The sequence below is a fragment of the Lycorma delicatula genome, chromosome 4, assembly GCF_047948215.1.
Source record: "Lycorma delicatula isolate Av1 chromosome 4, ASM4794821v1, whole genome shotgun sequence".
Taxonomy (NCBI): Eukaryota; Metazoa; Arthropoda; class Insecta; order Hemiptera; family Fulgoridae; genus Lycorma; species Lycorma delicatula.
The window spans coordinates 42,560,064-42,576,320 of record NC_134458.1 but is presented as its reverse complement, the minus strand read 5'-3'; the positions used below and the strand labels follow the sequence as shown (position 1 = coordinate 42,576,320).

At 30.4% G+C, this 16,257-nt stretch overlaps 1 protein-coding gene across 1 annotated transcript in view; it reads right to left on the bottom strand.

The window, feature by feature from the left end:
* The window catches only part of LOC142323323 (calcium/calmodulin-dependent protein kinase kinase 1), an 881,066-nt gene that overhangs the window by 763,241 nt on the left and 101,568 nt on the right, over positions 1–16,257 (bottom strand). The window lies entirely within an intron of this gene.

The following is a 16,257-nucleotide window of genomic DNA, read 5'->3' as shown; positions in this document are numbered from 1 at the left end:
TTTTAATGCTTACAAGTATTAGGAGGAAAAGAAACTACAAGGAGGTGAAGGAAGATAGTCAAGATCGATAAAAATAGAGGATCTTCAATTAAAGCTTTTCGGAGGACAAATTTTCTAAAGATTACACGAGATACTTTTTCATATAATAGCGTCATTCTAAACTTTGCGTTCTGAGATGTAGTCGAGCAGGATATTATAATTGATCCTTAAGTATTTTTTATTCCGCTATTTTGCAATAAAATTTATTGGTTTACGATCTCAAAAAATTAAAAATCGAAAAAATTTCTGTAATTTATTTTGACGTCGTCATAAATACGGCCTAACATTTTTCAACTGAAAAGAGCCAATTGTTTAACGATCCGAACCGTGAGTAATACAAACAATATTTGTGTTCAGTCAGTACGATTCTTTTGAAGAACACTGAGAGGAAGGAAAAACTATAATAATATAGGACTCTTTGATATAAATAACAAATTAGGTGAAGAAGGCCGAATTTCTGCATTTAAACTATTGTAATCACAATTACAATTTTGTAGATCCTGATGCAGGACCTCAGACCGAAACGGTCGAAAATATGTAGGAGTATCTGCTAAGTGACAAAATAAAAGATATCGCGGGAATCGTGCTACATAACGTAAAAAGTTACTTTAATGAATCGTGAAGCGTCGTGAAATCGCAAATAATAATCCTTTCTACGATATATTGACAGTTATAAAAGACATCTGCCCGTCGGAAGTGAATATCTGACTATTTAACGTAAATATTGAATTTTATTATAACCTAATTTTTTTTATTTAATTTTGTAGAAAAAAATGTGTGCGCGGGAACGTGAAAATGATATTAAAACCCACAAAATTTACCTTAATCTTCTTTCTATTTAATAAGTCACAAACTTTAAGAAAACTTTAGGTCATATGTTATAATTGTAGTTGTGAAATACAGAGACAGAAAAGTAAACACTACAAAACTGAGGGTGACGCCGTAAAATGGAAAAGTAGCAGGCTCGTATTTCCATTATGAGAACTTCGTAATGACTTTGTGTTAGAAAGAGTGTTTTCTTTTTTTTGCTAAGTGTTGAACGTTTTGATTTAAAAGTATGTATATATTTACTTAATACGGAACTTTCCAAAAACGAGTAAAAATCTAAATTTCCCTTACTTCTTTTTCCCATTATAATTTGTAATCTTAGTTTTCGATCAATCAGAATGTAATCTACATAGATGTAATAAACAATATATATTCAAAAATATCGGTGAAAATAGATGTTTACAAGTTTTTTTTTTTATCAGATATTCTGTAAAATATTAAATAAAAACTAAACATAAAATTCTGTAAAGTATCTGGCAAGACCATCTTCCAAGAGTTGAATTGTTTTGTAGCACAATTAAAGTTGTGAATTGATAGAACCAAAACTGATTAATGCAATCAGTAATAATTTTTTACAGTTAGTAAAAAAGACTGTAATTTATAATTTTTGTATCTAGAATGCCTTAAAACAAACATACTCGTACTTGCGTGGCCTCTTGAATTTTTTTTTTCATTACTGAATATGTAATAGTAACAAAAAATAATATATAAATATACTCGTATGTACACAAACACACACACATATATATATATTTTAATCGTAACATTCGATTATCACGCGTTTATTGACAAATATTAAATTTACCAAATACTTTTAGCAGTTGTGACAATTTTACAGGAAGTAAATGAATGAAACTGTCACAAAGAATATTTACGATATCAAACAAAATAAAATAAAATCTTGTCAGTTTCTGGTAAGGAATTAAAATTTATTGACATATCTGTAGTTGCGTAAACAATATGTATTGTTATATAATCTTGGATAACGTGTTATCTCACCGGAAGGGAGTAAATATTAACACTGAAAATATTAATACAGCTGTACTCAGTAAAATATACGTATATATATATTTTTTTTTTACGATCACATAGACGAATCCAAGCATTGCATCACAGAGTTATTCATTGAAAATTGGAATGATTTATCAAATTACACCATAAAAAATAAATCTGAATAAGATTGTTAATTTACTTATTTAAATTTATTTTAATTATATATTTTTAAAAATGAAATAAAAAAAAGAATTAATGAATCATACGGAAGGGTTTTCCATCGGTAAATCATTTTTTTCCTTCTTACAAGCCACATTTATTCGTTCTTTTACACAACAAATGTAATGACCATTTTAATTATACAGAGTAAACATAAATTATTCAGCGGATGTTAGGGTATAATAAAAAAATGAACAAAAGTAATGTAGCGTGCATTAATAATTTTCAAATATTAGTGAAGGTACAACATTTACTGATGACCTTGAAGGAATACGCTAGCGCGGTGTAAGACAGGATCATCAGTTCAGCAATGTCTACCGTGATGGAGAAAGTAATGTGTATACTATGATTTCATGAAAATAGAAATTTCATGAAAAATTATTACTGTTTGTAGACATTTTTGTATAGAGTAAGATCACGACTCTCCAAATAAAGCCTCTAATAAACGTTGTTATCAGCAGTTTAAGGATACAGGAAGTGTAGTAGTACACAAAAAAGGTGCGCCAGACCTCCCACCTTCAAGGAAGTTGAGGATCGAGTAAGAGAAACTTTTCCGAGAAGCCCGAATAAATCGACTCGTCCGAGTTACTGCAATCAACAGGGAATACTGCAATCAACATCCCAACCCCGTAGGGGAAGACACCCGCCTTATGACGCTTCTGGTCGCCCTCCCCCCACCCCCGTTCCAAGACCTGATGGGCTTTAACGGCAGTCGTCTTTCGCCCTCTAGCCTTTTAATCTCACAGTAATAAGCCAGGCCTCGTGGCGATGCCACCGATGTAAATGCCTCGGTAGATATTTACATCGGTGATTTCAAAACCCAGCTTTTGCCTTCACTGTAGGCCTCGTCCGGACATCTTGAATGTTCTACATCGTTGCCCTCTGAACTAGCTAACCGAGTTCGCGGAAGCACGAACCCCGCGCCTAGTTCTACATTTACTGAGCCTCTTTAGTGTAAATGTGCATTGATTCGAAACAAAATGAAAAATAACATACCACTAAAAATGTTCGCAACAACGAAATTTAGTCCTAGTTCCCTTAGCGAACTCAAACTTTAATTCATACCCCTGAGTTGGTTAATTACGGACTCCGGTTACCGCAATCAACAATCGTGAAGGTTCTTAACAAGGGGCTAAAACTTCATGCATACAAAATTTAGTATGTCAATGCAACTGAAGATGACGATAAACCACGCCATTACAATTTTTCCGTGGAAATTCTTGATAAAGTGAACGAAGATAATGGATTTTTAGAAAAAGTAATCTCCTCAGACGAAGCTACTTTCTATGTTTTTGGCCTCGTTATTGTCATTATTATCAGATTTGAGGTAGCAGCAACCCTCATGCCGTTCGACAAACACAACATAATAGCCTGAAAATAAACATTTGGTGTGCTTTGATTGCTTACAAAGTGACCGCAACATTCTTTGACGCCGAGTCAGCGGCGAAATTTTCCAAATATGTTACAGGAGTGTGCACAGTACCACAAATTGTACATTGGCAACCCAACGATTACTTTCAACAATATGGCACACCACCACTCTGGGGTTTACGTGTTAGGGATTACCTACATGAAAAATCTCATCAACATTGGATTGGCCGTGATGGACCGATTCTATGGCCATCTCGATCCCCTGACGTTACGGCAGTCGATTTCTTTCTTTGGGAGATTTGACAAAGAGTACGCAACGAAGGTTGTCAAAATTAATTTACTAAAAAGAAGAATCGAAGGTGTAATTAATGGAATAACTCCAGAAATTCTTCGTAATTTGTGGCGTGATAATGTTATCGTCTAAACATTTGACGCGCCACAAAAGGGGCACATGTGGAACATAAACAAAACTGTTTGAAAAACCTTGTTCAACAATGCATGCATGTAAGTGCATTGCTCTCTTTTTTATTTATTAACATCTAAAATGTACTGAATAATCAATCACCTTGTATATTTAAATTACTTTAAATAGTATTTTTTATATCCTATTTTTTAGCAAACCGAGAAGACACTAAAACTCAAAACCAAGATTATGTTTTTTCTTCTAACTATTTATCTTATCTGGTTTGAAATTCATGATAAAATATTCTTATCGGTGTAGATCGCTGACTCCTTTTAATCTCCCAGTGGCTATATTTTGCTTACTAATAAAAGTAGAATTAGATACATTAGAGAACCGACCATTTTTCATCTAGTAAACATCGGTACAGTCATGATTTCCCCAAATAGTGTAGTAGTTAAATTTTATTCTAGTATAGTAAACTATGTAGTTTCAAAATTAAGTTAATAAAACATTACTTTTTTTTATTTTTAGCACAGCTTTATTTAGCTAATTTATCAAATTATTAAAAAAAATTCCACAGTTCCTATTACATTATTAAAAAAAATAAATAATTCAAATTTTTCTATGATTATTCATTGAGTTTATAATGTTTATTTGTTAATTTACTGTCTTTTATAATATAAGTTGAAATACGTAATAATTTTTTATATATATAAAAAAATACTTAATATTCAATAGTAGAAAATAATTACATAAAATAGTTTATTGTATGAAAAGTTTGTATGATAATTTTTTAAATCTGTAGTCCCAAACTCATATGGTCTTAGGCCGACTAACTAAACATTTTATTGGCTTATGTCGGCTGAGACAAAGTTAAGTGACAAATATCACCATAATTCGTTAATATGTTCCAAACATTTATTTAATTAGCTTTTTTTTACTACATTTTTGCTTATAACAGTCGAGGATGATATTAACTAAAAAGTTTTGCATCAAATCGAATCAGTTTTTTAAATAAAACGCTTTTAATAACTTACTTCAAAACACACACATACAAATAACAGATCTTAACACATTTGAAAATCATTAAATATATCAACACATTATATATATATATCTTAACACATTTGAAAATCATTAAATATATCAACACATTATATATATATATATATATATAATGTGTATGAAACACAAAGTTTCATAAACAACGTTTTAAATGTAAAGAAAAAATTTAAAAAAAGACGTCAATAATAGCATCAATTGTCAGAACTGCAGCACCACCAGTCGCTGGAGATGATCTCAAAGACGATTGAATACGTTTTAAACTAAGTTATTAAAAACATATTACAGAATTTGTTTCGGTTTGTCATTATAAATGTTTACATTTTTAAATTTATTACTTTTTTTAATACTTTATTTCTATAAACGACGACAGAATAGAATTTTTATCAACATTATTTAAAGAAAATAAAAATACAAAGCTGATTAGGATCGCTGACTGGCCCGGGCCAGTTTTTCACCTATAAATTTAATTACATTTTAAATGATTAATTACATTTCGCAAAATCATCCAGCATCTCATTTATATTTTTTAAAAAACACAATCTGGTGTTAAAAATTATAAACCTCTATTTTGATAAATACTGTTATTTATTTTAAGTATCAGCTTGAACATTCAAAAAATTCAAACAAAGTGTGTGATATTAAACGTTGGAAAAGCGTGTTGTACGATTATTTTATGGCCCATATTCAGAATCAAGCTGTCTTATAGGTTGATTGAATTTTTACAAATTTGGTTCTAATATCACAAAAAATGAGAATTTAGTTTAAATACCCATTTAAATAAACGAATATTTATTAGAAAACTGGTTTAATAACCGTTTTTCTCGACCTAATGAAAATAATATATTCCATAACATCTATTTAAAAAATTGAAGTTGGGCTTAAAATTATGGATCCAATCCTACGGATAAAATTTCAAACTTTCTAAAAATATTATTTTTATTACTGTATACATCTTCCATTATGTTTTTTTGTTTAGTTATATTTACATTTTTAATATGAAGCCAGACTTTTCTAACACTCCGTATATGTTCAGGAATTATTAAGAAATCATTTGTGATTCTCAAACTGTGCGCCGCGGCGTCCCGGAGAGCCGCGGCCTCTTCACAGAGTCGCCGCGAAATATTGCAAAAGCTTCATAATTAATTGAACCAAGACATTTATAATTATTAATTTAATGTTAATAAAGTAAAAAAATAATGAAGATACACGAGTTTTATTTATTTGTATCTCTTACGAGTAGTCATACTTTTACTTAAGGTAGGGCGCCATCGAAAAATTTTAACTGCAAAAGGGCGCCACGACTCGGAAAAGTTTGGGAACCACTGATGTATGGAAAAGAACAAAAATTAAACCAAAATTCAAAATATTAAAAATTAGCAAATTTCGAACGCTTATCGAAAGCTTTTAGAAATGTTTTATAAGGTTTCGAAATTGAAAAGCTTTTTAAATATGCTACGAGGTTGAAATGATTAAAATTAGATTGGTTAATAAGGATAAAAACAAAGTCGATTAAGGAAGAACTGACTAATAGATTTTTTGACGAGGGAGAAAAATGAATACAAAGATTACATTTTTGAATACTGACGTTTAGTTAAGAGATTATGCAATATAATATAGAAATCGTAGGAAGTGACAAATACTAGAATGCATAAAAAAAAATCGCCGACCTCAATTGCGGAATTGTAGCGTCTCGGCCTTTCACGTGGAAGGTTACCAGTTCAAATCTTGGGTAGATATGGAATTTTTCATACGTTAGAAAATTTCCATTTCATATTTGTACACAAAAGATTCGACTTATATGGTATTTAATCATCAAAACCAAAACCGCAATAATTAAAAATTTATAACAAAATGAGAATGAAGAAGATAAAGGAAATAATCCTAATGGTTATTTATCATAAAAATTAAGAATAAACATATACATATAGCTTATAAAAAATATTTACTAATATTCATTCGTTACGCTTTTGCGGCGTTACTTATAAAATAGGATGAAGGAAAATGTGATATCCAAATCCTAAGGTCTGACGTATGAGTAGACAAGTCAAGGCCTATGACGTGAGAATGAAGGTCTGGCCTTCGGTGTAATATCTTAACCCTACTAGTACTTATTCATTATATTTTCAGAGTAATTCAATCCAATAAATACAGTGGGAATAGTATGTTAAATACATTAACCGAGAACAGTACAAGTATTCATTACTGGTAAAGTAGTAATTAAAAACTTTCGATTTAATACAACAGCAGCTGTTAATACAAAAAGTAATATTGGAACACGAATTTAATTTAAATTATTTAAAAATTCATGATTCACATTTAAACTATATTGTATATTATATTTAATTAGTACAATTCCTATAATTATACTTAATTCGATAAATTTATTTAATAATTGAACAATTTCTTTCAGGGAAAAAACTAACTTATTAAACACGTATTACTACTAGCTTTATACATTTATTTACGTAATTAATTTCAAATACTAACCTTCGAAAGAATTAATTAATTTTTTATACTTGAAAAAATAAATTTTAAAAAGCTTTTATTATAACCCTTTTATTTCATTTGTTAATAAGTTTATATTATTTTATAATTTCATTCGATTTTTAATAACTATATTTTACGCTCAATGTTAAATTTCTCTTTTTATAATAAAAATAAAACACTTTTCTCATTTCTATAACTAGAGTGTCCCATATAAAACGCAATCTATCTATGTCAGTAGGTATATTTAAATAAAAAAGGGATTTTTAAGTAATTAAATAAAATATTCCATTTCCAAATTTTCCAATACCTTTAATTCTAAAGTAAATGCTGGAAGTAAAATGCAAAAACTGTTTTCAGAGTTTGCGGGTTGATATTTAAAACATCTAGTTCGATATTAACCTTCACTTGTTCAAGCGTTCGCAGTTTGTTGGTGTAGACATTTCCTTTGAGGTAATCCAAAGAGAAAAATCTGGTGCAGTCAAATCTGGAAATCTTGGTGGCCATAAGTCACGATCAATAACGCGACCAAAGAATTCGTTAACTGAATCAGAAGTTCAATGTGCACATTTTGTGATGCTGCACAGTCATATTGGAATCACAGCGTCGACCTTCCTCTTCCAAGAGTGAAATGAATTGCAATAAAATATTCTGATATCATTCTGTAATAATGCTGTACACGAAGAAAACAGAACCAATAATCTTTTTCAACACTTTCATCGATCCTTTGTGTTCCTTGTTATTAACAGAACCTGTCTCTCTAAATTTAGTCACTAATCTCAAAATTGAAGTCTTTTTAAGTTCTGATTTGTCACGGTACTTACGGAAAAAAGATTCTGGCACTACAATCACTGGTCGCATGCTCAAGAATAAAAATACGATCGTCTTCTGAAAATACCATCTTCTCTCTAACACTGTGCTGAGCGTTATGATCGCTTTTTTATGGCTATCAATAGCAGTCTACTGCGTCGGTGCAATGTTCACCTAGTTGGACTAGTCCATTCCAGTAAAACGTAGGGGAGTTGGGCAGTCAATTCAAATATTATAGAAGACTGATTGGTGGGTTGAGTTTTAAATGGATACGAAAATTTATTGTGTAAATATATTTCAAAAATAACGAGTGTTACCTCCAAAAATAAATCCAAAATTCCCTAAATTCAAATTTATTTTTGATCCGAATGTATTAAATATTAACTGAATTTTTATTTGAAGAGGTTGAAAGTTGATTAAACAAATAATAGATAAATAAATATTATATTAACTAGCACACCCGGCAATGCTGCGCTATTGCTAGATTTGAGTATACGTATATATTAAATGAACACAATTGAAAGTTTGATAAAACATTAACAAAATGAACATTACGTAAATTCAAAAAATTTAACCTTTCCCTTTTACCCTTTCTCACTATTTCCCTTTTCCCGCATAAATCCTTTTTCCCGCGCGTAAATCGGTCCAGCAGTTTTTTGTCTATAGCGGACACATATCGAAAACATCGAAATGGAATCGTAAAATATTTAGTGTAGCGCGTGTTGCTTTTACGTCCAACAGATAGCACTGTTTTTTTCAACAAAAAAAATATTTTTACCTGTCGCAGGTGTGACATCCTAGTTATATAAATAGTAGGTACATAAAACCACGTGCGTATTCGAATGCAACGATGTATCAAAATTTCAAAACAATTCGTGAAGAACTTTCGGGGATTTAAGATTTTGAACAAACGAACATTTTCATTTTTATTTATGTAGATAATAGATACACATAAAAATATTTTTTTACAACTTGTTTTATTAGCCGGAGAGAATTTCTTTCTTAATAGTGTAGTTAAACTGATCGTACAAGTATCGTTGCAATTTGATTTTGCCCTACAACTTTATTTCGACGGTTTAAATTTTTAGCGAAATTCCAAAAAATATGGAAATCGCTACTGCGCCCGGTCATGCTTTTATATATATGTATGTAAAAAACATTTTCGTCCGCTCCACCGGACTCAAATCTAAACTGATCGTAGAGTCTTGTTAACCTATTGGAAATAGAGCCCTATTGACTTCCAAGGTAATTGGTTCATAGGAACCGGAATTAGATCCAAAAAATCGGGGTTTTTGGGTGCATGTTTACTTTCTTTTTTTTTCATTTTACGGGGCGCAAGTTTTTTTTATATTTCCTTTTAATTTCTTAAGAATAAATTATTTTAAGAGATAAGACTGGCTTGATGCTTATTAACTGTTTTATACAAAGCCTATGTAACACTGATGGAGCATAAAAAATATTTTTATTTATACTACCATAGATAATATTTAAATAAATGACAATAAATTAAATATTTAATTATATGTCACTATTTGATTAAGTTTTGATATTCTAACCGAGAGACTTAAATATTTAAACAATAATAGGATAAATATTATATTTTATCGGATTTCCAAAGAGTTTGTAGAAATTTGCTACTGCGCCCCATCAGATTTTATAAGAGGGTATTATAGGGAGGGGAACCCACTTTCCTTTCCGTTTTGGAGTCTCCAGAACATGATTCTGCAATGTTTATATACGAGGTCTTTTCAGAAAATAACCGATCATTTTTAATTACACGCCAGCGGATATATTTAGTGACGTGCAGTTGGCATCATTGTGTTCTGCATAACTTCCTATCTAACCACAAGTTCTTTTATTTTTTATATATCGTTTATTTTTCGTGTTATTGTTATTTGAGTGCAAAATGTTTAAGTGTTAGTTGCGATTTTTGTAACGTACGATTTGATGATTGAACTTTTATCTCGATGTCGTATCCGTAAATCCAGCTTTAGTCTCCCGTTATGATCCTTTGCATAAATGTTTCATCATCATCGGCTTGTTCAAGAAGTTGCGACAAACATCCAGTTGATTGCTTTGCCTGGCATTTCTCCCGCCACCAGCCCATTCCGTCGCCCTAAAGCATAAGACCGAATGTCTGTGCCACAAACTGCTACTGAGCCACGAAACAATTTAGCGACCAGTTTCCTAGAGCTAACCTAAAAGCGTGAGCGGAATAAGCTTGGTACCATACACCACTCGCTTGCGTGTCCCACTGCCCACTCTTCTCATATATCACTAAAATGGGTAGGCGCACCCCATCAACTACTAAAACATATTTGACTATCAATAATTAATTTATCTCGTCAAAAGACAGTAATTCGCTGCCACACCTAGGCCGCTGAATGCCATCAAGTACCTGTCCACCACTAAAGCGCTTGGAGCCTTAATCTGGGTGGTAGCCAGCCATATCTCTCGGTTAGCTTCCTACAGAAGTGCGGTAAGAGTCTTTTCCCTTAGGTAAACTACTGATGTCGGTTGAACAAAGCAGCCGCATCAAGGAACTCCCACACGGTCCGACAATGCGGCTCTTGCCACATTGACTCGACCAATTTTCCCCTTGACCTATAAGTTCTAGGGTAGCCTGAGTTCTGGTCCTACCCCAAGAGCTGGGCAGTCGAACATCACGTGTGTCAACTGGACCTCCTCGTAGACGCATAGCTCATCAGCTGCCAGGTGAAACCCAAAAAAAATATTGGTTTAAATTTACATGGTTGGAGAGCACTCAAGCTCCCGTTGCCCTTAAAAAACGAAGGAGAGCCACACCATCCCATCGAAAATTTCCGAAAGTTTCCATCGAAAATATCCAGTCGATGTTATTTCTGCTGTTCGGTCATCAAACGAGAAACAAACATTACTGCAACTTGATTCATGTTCAATTTTTCAATTAAAATGTCATAGCATAATCCAATTGAGATGCTAACCTCTTCTGCATGTTGTCTCACAGTCAATCGGCGATTTGCACCCACCAGATCGTTGACTTTCTGAAAGCGGGTGTCATCAGTTGAAGTCGAAGGTCTTCCTGGTCGAGGGTTATCTTCAATCGACTGACGATCACTTTTAAATCGTGAACACCATTCGTAACATTGCGTACGACCCAGAGCACCTCTCTGTAAGCTTTTTCAAAAGTTGAATCGTTTCTGTGAAAGTTTTCCCCAGTTTCACGCAAACGTTTACGTCGTATCGTTTCTCCCAAATATCACACATTACAAAAATCGCTACTAACCTTAAACACGTTGCACACAAATAGCAATAACACGAAAACTAAACGAGATATCAACAATTCAAGAATATGTGGTTACAAAGAAGGTTATATGGATCACAACGCTGCCAACTACACGTCACTAAATATCCCCGTTGGAGCGTAATTAAAAATGTTTGGTTATTTTCTGACCAGACTTCGTACATATGTATTTGTGTATAAGACTGTTTTCATCCGCTCTACCGGACGCAAATTTTAACCCATTTACGAAACTTGTTGGGGTGATGTAAACCTACTGAAAATAGAGCCCTACCGATTTTCAAGCTAATTGGTTCGCAGTATCCGGAATTAGAGCTAAAAGAAGGCGGTTTTCACCCTACATTTTCAATTTTTTCTCTTTTTAGTGGACGCAATTTTTAACAGATTTTGATGAAACCTAGTAGAAATGGAATTATATTGATTTTCAAAGGAGTTTTTTTTTCTTTATTTTAGAGATAAAAAAGACGTTTTAACTATTATCATAGTTTTAGGTCTAAATGACAGGGGAAGGAGGTAATAAAAACAATAAACAAACATTTATTTTTACTACTCTGCTTACAAATAATTTATAGTTAAAGTATACTTTGCCTTAATAAAAATATTTTTTATCTTTGTAGTGTAATCTCAAATATCATTATACACAACTCAAATAAACCACTCGTGGTTTAATATTGTAATAATGGTTGAAAAGAAATAATAATTATTTACAGGTATTGTAGATTAATTATTTATATAATATATTTTTTTAATTTTAAGGATTCGTAGTATAATTCTAGGATTTCAAGTAATTGTGCGGTAATAGTTTATGTTATTTTAATATTAACCAAATTTTTCTAACAGTTTTCTATAGATTATTTATATATAATTATATTAATTATTTATAAATTATTTTTATTTAATCCTACATTTTTTAAATTAATCCGATATTTAGGAGTAATATTTTTATACCTATTATTACTCCTAGAAGGCATTCTAAGAGCACTTACTGACACAAAAACAAAACTATGACAAAACGATCAGTAATTATGATTTGTTTTCTATATTCAGCACACAACTTTTACTTTAAATACTCGATACGGTCCCTCTTTAATATTTCAGTATATCGTTAAAATAACTGTTCAAAAACAGCACTATGTATTTAAGTAGATCCACTGGGTAATATAAGGCCGATCGTCTTATATGGTAGATGGTTTGCTTAAGGCTAATTTTTCCGGTTCGGCTTAGCAATTATACCTCATAACAGAACTAATTATGTCTTTAATGCCCTGCACAATAAACACTCGATAAATTACTACCATTACAACCTACAACAAACTATATAATGTATTAGCTTTATTTTACATGAAATTAATAAAACTTTTTATAAATCCTATTAATTATTAAAAGATTTTCCATTTTAATAATTTTTTTTTTCTTTACATTACCATTCATTATACTTGTTAAAACGATATTATTTTTTATTTATTTATTCATTATGTATTAGACATTAAAGATAAATTTACATACCACTCTTTTTCTATCGTATATACTCGTATATGTTTTTTTTTTTTTTATTATTATTATTAATATAAATATTTCCTTATTGAACTCTTGGATTTCATAATTACAAAAACTAATTACCATTGCTGATTTAATATCTGTTGACTGTAAAATGGCAAATAATAAAAAATATTGTTGATCTAAACATTTTTTTATTTAAAGCGAGGACTAAAACAAAAGAACAGTTAATAGAAATATTTTTTTAGGAAATTTTTTCATAAATTTTTATAGACGTGAATACTAATTTTAATTTTAGAAAAACTCATAAAAAGTCATTTTAAGTTTTCATATATAACTTCTATTTTAACAATAAAACTGAAATTAAATTTAATAGATTAACTGAAAATTGAGTAGAAAATAATGTGAGCTAAGTTTTAATACTTTAACATACCTGCGAAGCATCAGGTTATAGACTCACTGGCGAATATGTAATACAACGTTAGCTATAATTATTTTGAGCATCTATTATTAAACATATGTACTGCCAAATAGTATCTACATTTTCAATTTAACTTTCGTGATTATAATCTTTCTAATCCAGAAATTTTTCTAGACTTGATTATATAAAATTATTTATTTAAGGAAAACAGATATATATCTTTTAGAAATAATGTATGTTGATGAATCATATGTAAGACATTCAGATTTAATAGATTTTTTACGAGAGGGATGTGTACAAAGTAAAAACTTTGATGAAGGAAGAAACGTATAAAAAATATAATCGAGGGTATAGTGGTAATAATTGTACTAAGGCTTATATAAAACCTTATCGCTTGCGCTAGCGGATAAGTAATTTTGGGTACCGTTGGCAACATCGTACGTTTAATTTTAATTAAGCCCTAACGAGGAGATCCTTTGACATACGATGCAAAATCATTTTCTTAGGCTTTTTTTCCATATTTTTTATCTAATCATCTTTTAATACAGAAAATATAAGTTACTTTTACTCAAAATCCGATCGGTTTTGAGAATGAATTTATTAACAATCTCTCTTCTCCTTTGTGGTCAGGGACCTTCAAAAGGGCACAAATATATTCATAAGAATCAAAAGCCATAATAATGTCCCAAAGACAGTGACCAACCAACAATAAGAATATAATTAGCTATCTGTGGTACTCTTAATCCACCGGGTTGGTCTCGTGGTAAACACGTCTTAGCAAATCAGCCGATTTGGAAGTCCAGAGTTCCAGCGTTCAAGTTCTAGTAAAGGCAATTATTTTTATACGAATTTGAATACTAGATCGTGGATACCGGTGTTCTTCGGTAGTTGGGTTTCAGTTAACCATATATCTCAGAAATGGTCAACCTGATACTGCACAAGACTACACTCATACATATCATCCTCATTCATGCTCTGAAGTAATACCTGACGGTAATTCCCGGAGGCTAAACAGGAAAAAAAATCGGAAGCACTATTATGTATCGATTATCAAATACAGTAAAAAGTTATTAAAATGTCTCGTACTGTTAGGTTCATTTATTTTTCATAAAATATATCTTCCCCTTTAAAAATAACATTTAAAAAAAATTTTATAAGAGCACTTTTTTACTTTTTTTTTAAATGAAGAGCTCCGGCATTCTATTTGCAAAAAATTTATTTGTCTATGAGAATTAATAGGTTAGAATGCAATTCAACAAAAAATAATCAACGATAGTAAAATATAAATAGGAAATAATTTGTTAGAAAAATTAAAAAAAAAAAATTAATTTAAATTAAAGCTTTATCTCACTGGATTTTTTTTAAGAAAAGGAAATATTAAATAAAGCAGACATTTAAATAATTTAATATCAACATTTTGTAAAATTTCAAATGTAAAGCTACGTTTTCTCCTAGCTAGAAACAATTCTTTTATAGTCTACTCTTAAAGATTAAAAAGGATTAAAGAAGATAAAAATTTTAATTACTTTCATAACAGATATTTTCAGGATTTGACCAACGGTTTTTTTCAAGAAGTAGATGTAAAATGTAGCGAACTACGAGGAATTCAGCAAGCAAATTAATAACATCCGAAAAAATCAGGAAAATAATCAAAATTAGATTAATTTGAATAGAATAAAAATCTTTACGATTAATAAATTTTAATTACAAAAATTAGGCAAGGCATAATTAAATAAAAATAGAATAAAACTGGCTCTTCGTTTTGAAATAGTTCAATAAATATTGTCGCCTTTTAAAAGTGCTTTCACGTGGAATTACGATGCACTTTATATTATATGTTATAATGGATTACTCTATAATATAATGACTGGCAAATTTAAGTTCATATTTATTGTTATTATTATTATTATTGCTATTATTATTATTATTATTATTACTTCTCCAATTTATATACTTTTATTTATCACAATTAGTAATTAACATAACAAATAATTTTCTTTAGTAAATATTTCACAACACTCGTTGATAAATATTATATAAAGTGGTACTTTCATTCTCTGGCTTGCCAAATAAAATTCATTGTTTTTTTTGTTTTTTTTTTTGGTTTGTAATCTGTAAGTGAATGTAGGTACACTGATGATTTATATGTTTGTAGTTATAAGCAAACGCAAAATTGGATAACCAGTCTTAGGTATAATAATAATAAAAAACCAACTTTCTACTAGAGAAAATGAAGAATGAAGTGGTTTTATGTTGATTTATCCATTGAGTCGAATACATACGTGCACATCGGCAGACAAGCACAAAAAAATTCAAGAGATATTTAGCCCAGAGTGTAGCACCTTCATTCTGTTCACCACATATACTGAAAAAATAAAATAAATAGTGGACATCATTACTTTCAGAGAGAGCAACTCTGATTAGTTTACCTTTTTCTTCCCGTGCTTTACATCTCATCACAGCTAAAATAAATACTGGAATGGTTTGTGTAAAAATTAATGCACCTATTTCATTAGGAACAACGAATAATAATATCCAGTACCTAGTATCTACTGATTAGAGAATTAATGACTATTAAAAAAAAATTATATATATATATATAAAATATATTTATTATTAATGCATCCAAAACTGTAAAAATTTGGTTTATTTATTACGTTAAATGATTAAAAATGTTATCCTTTACTATTACGTGTTACGCAGTGAAAAAAAATTGAGATTTAAAAAATATATTTTAACAAAAAACCAAAGAAATTTTTATGAATATTGTCTGTAACAAAGAAGATTATATTTTTTTAGTGATCTGAAAGAGACGGAGGTAAGATTAATGAATCGGTATCAAAAAGG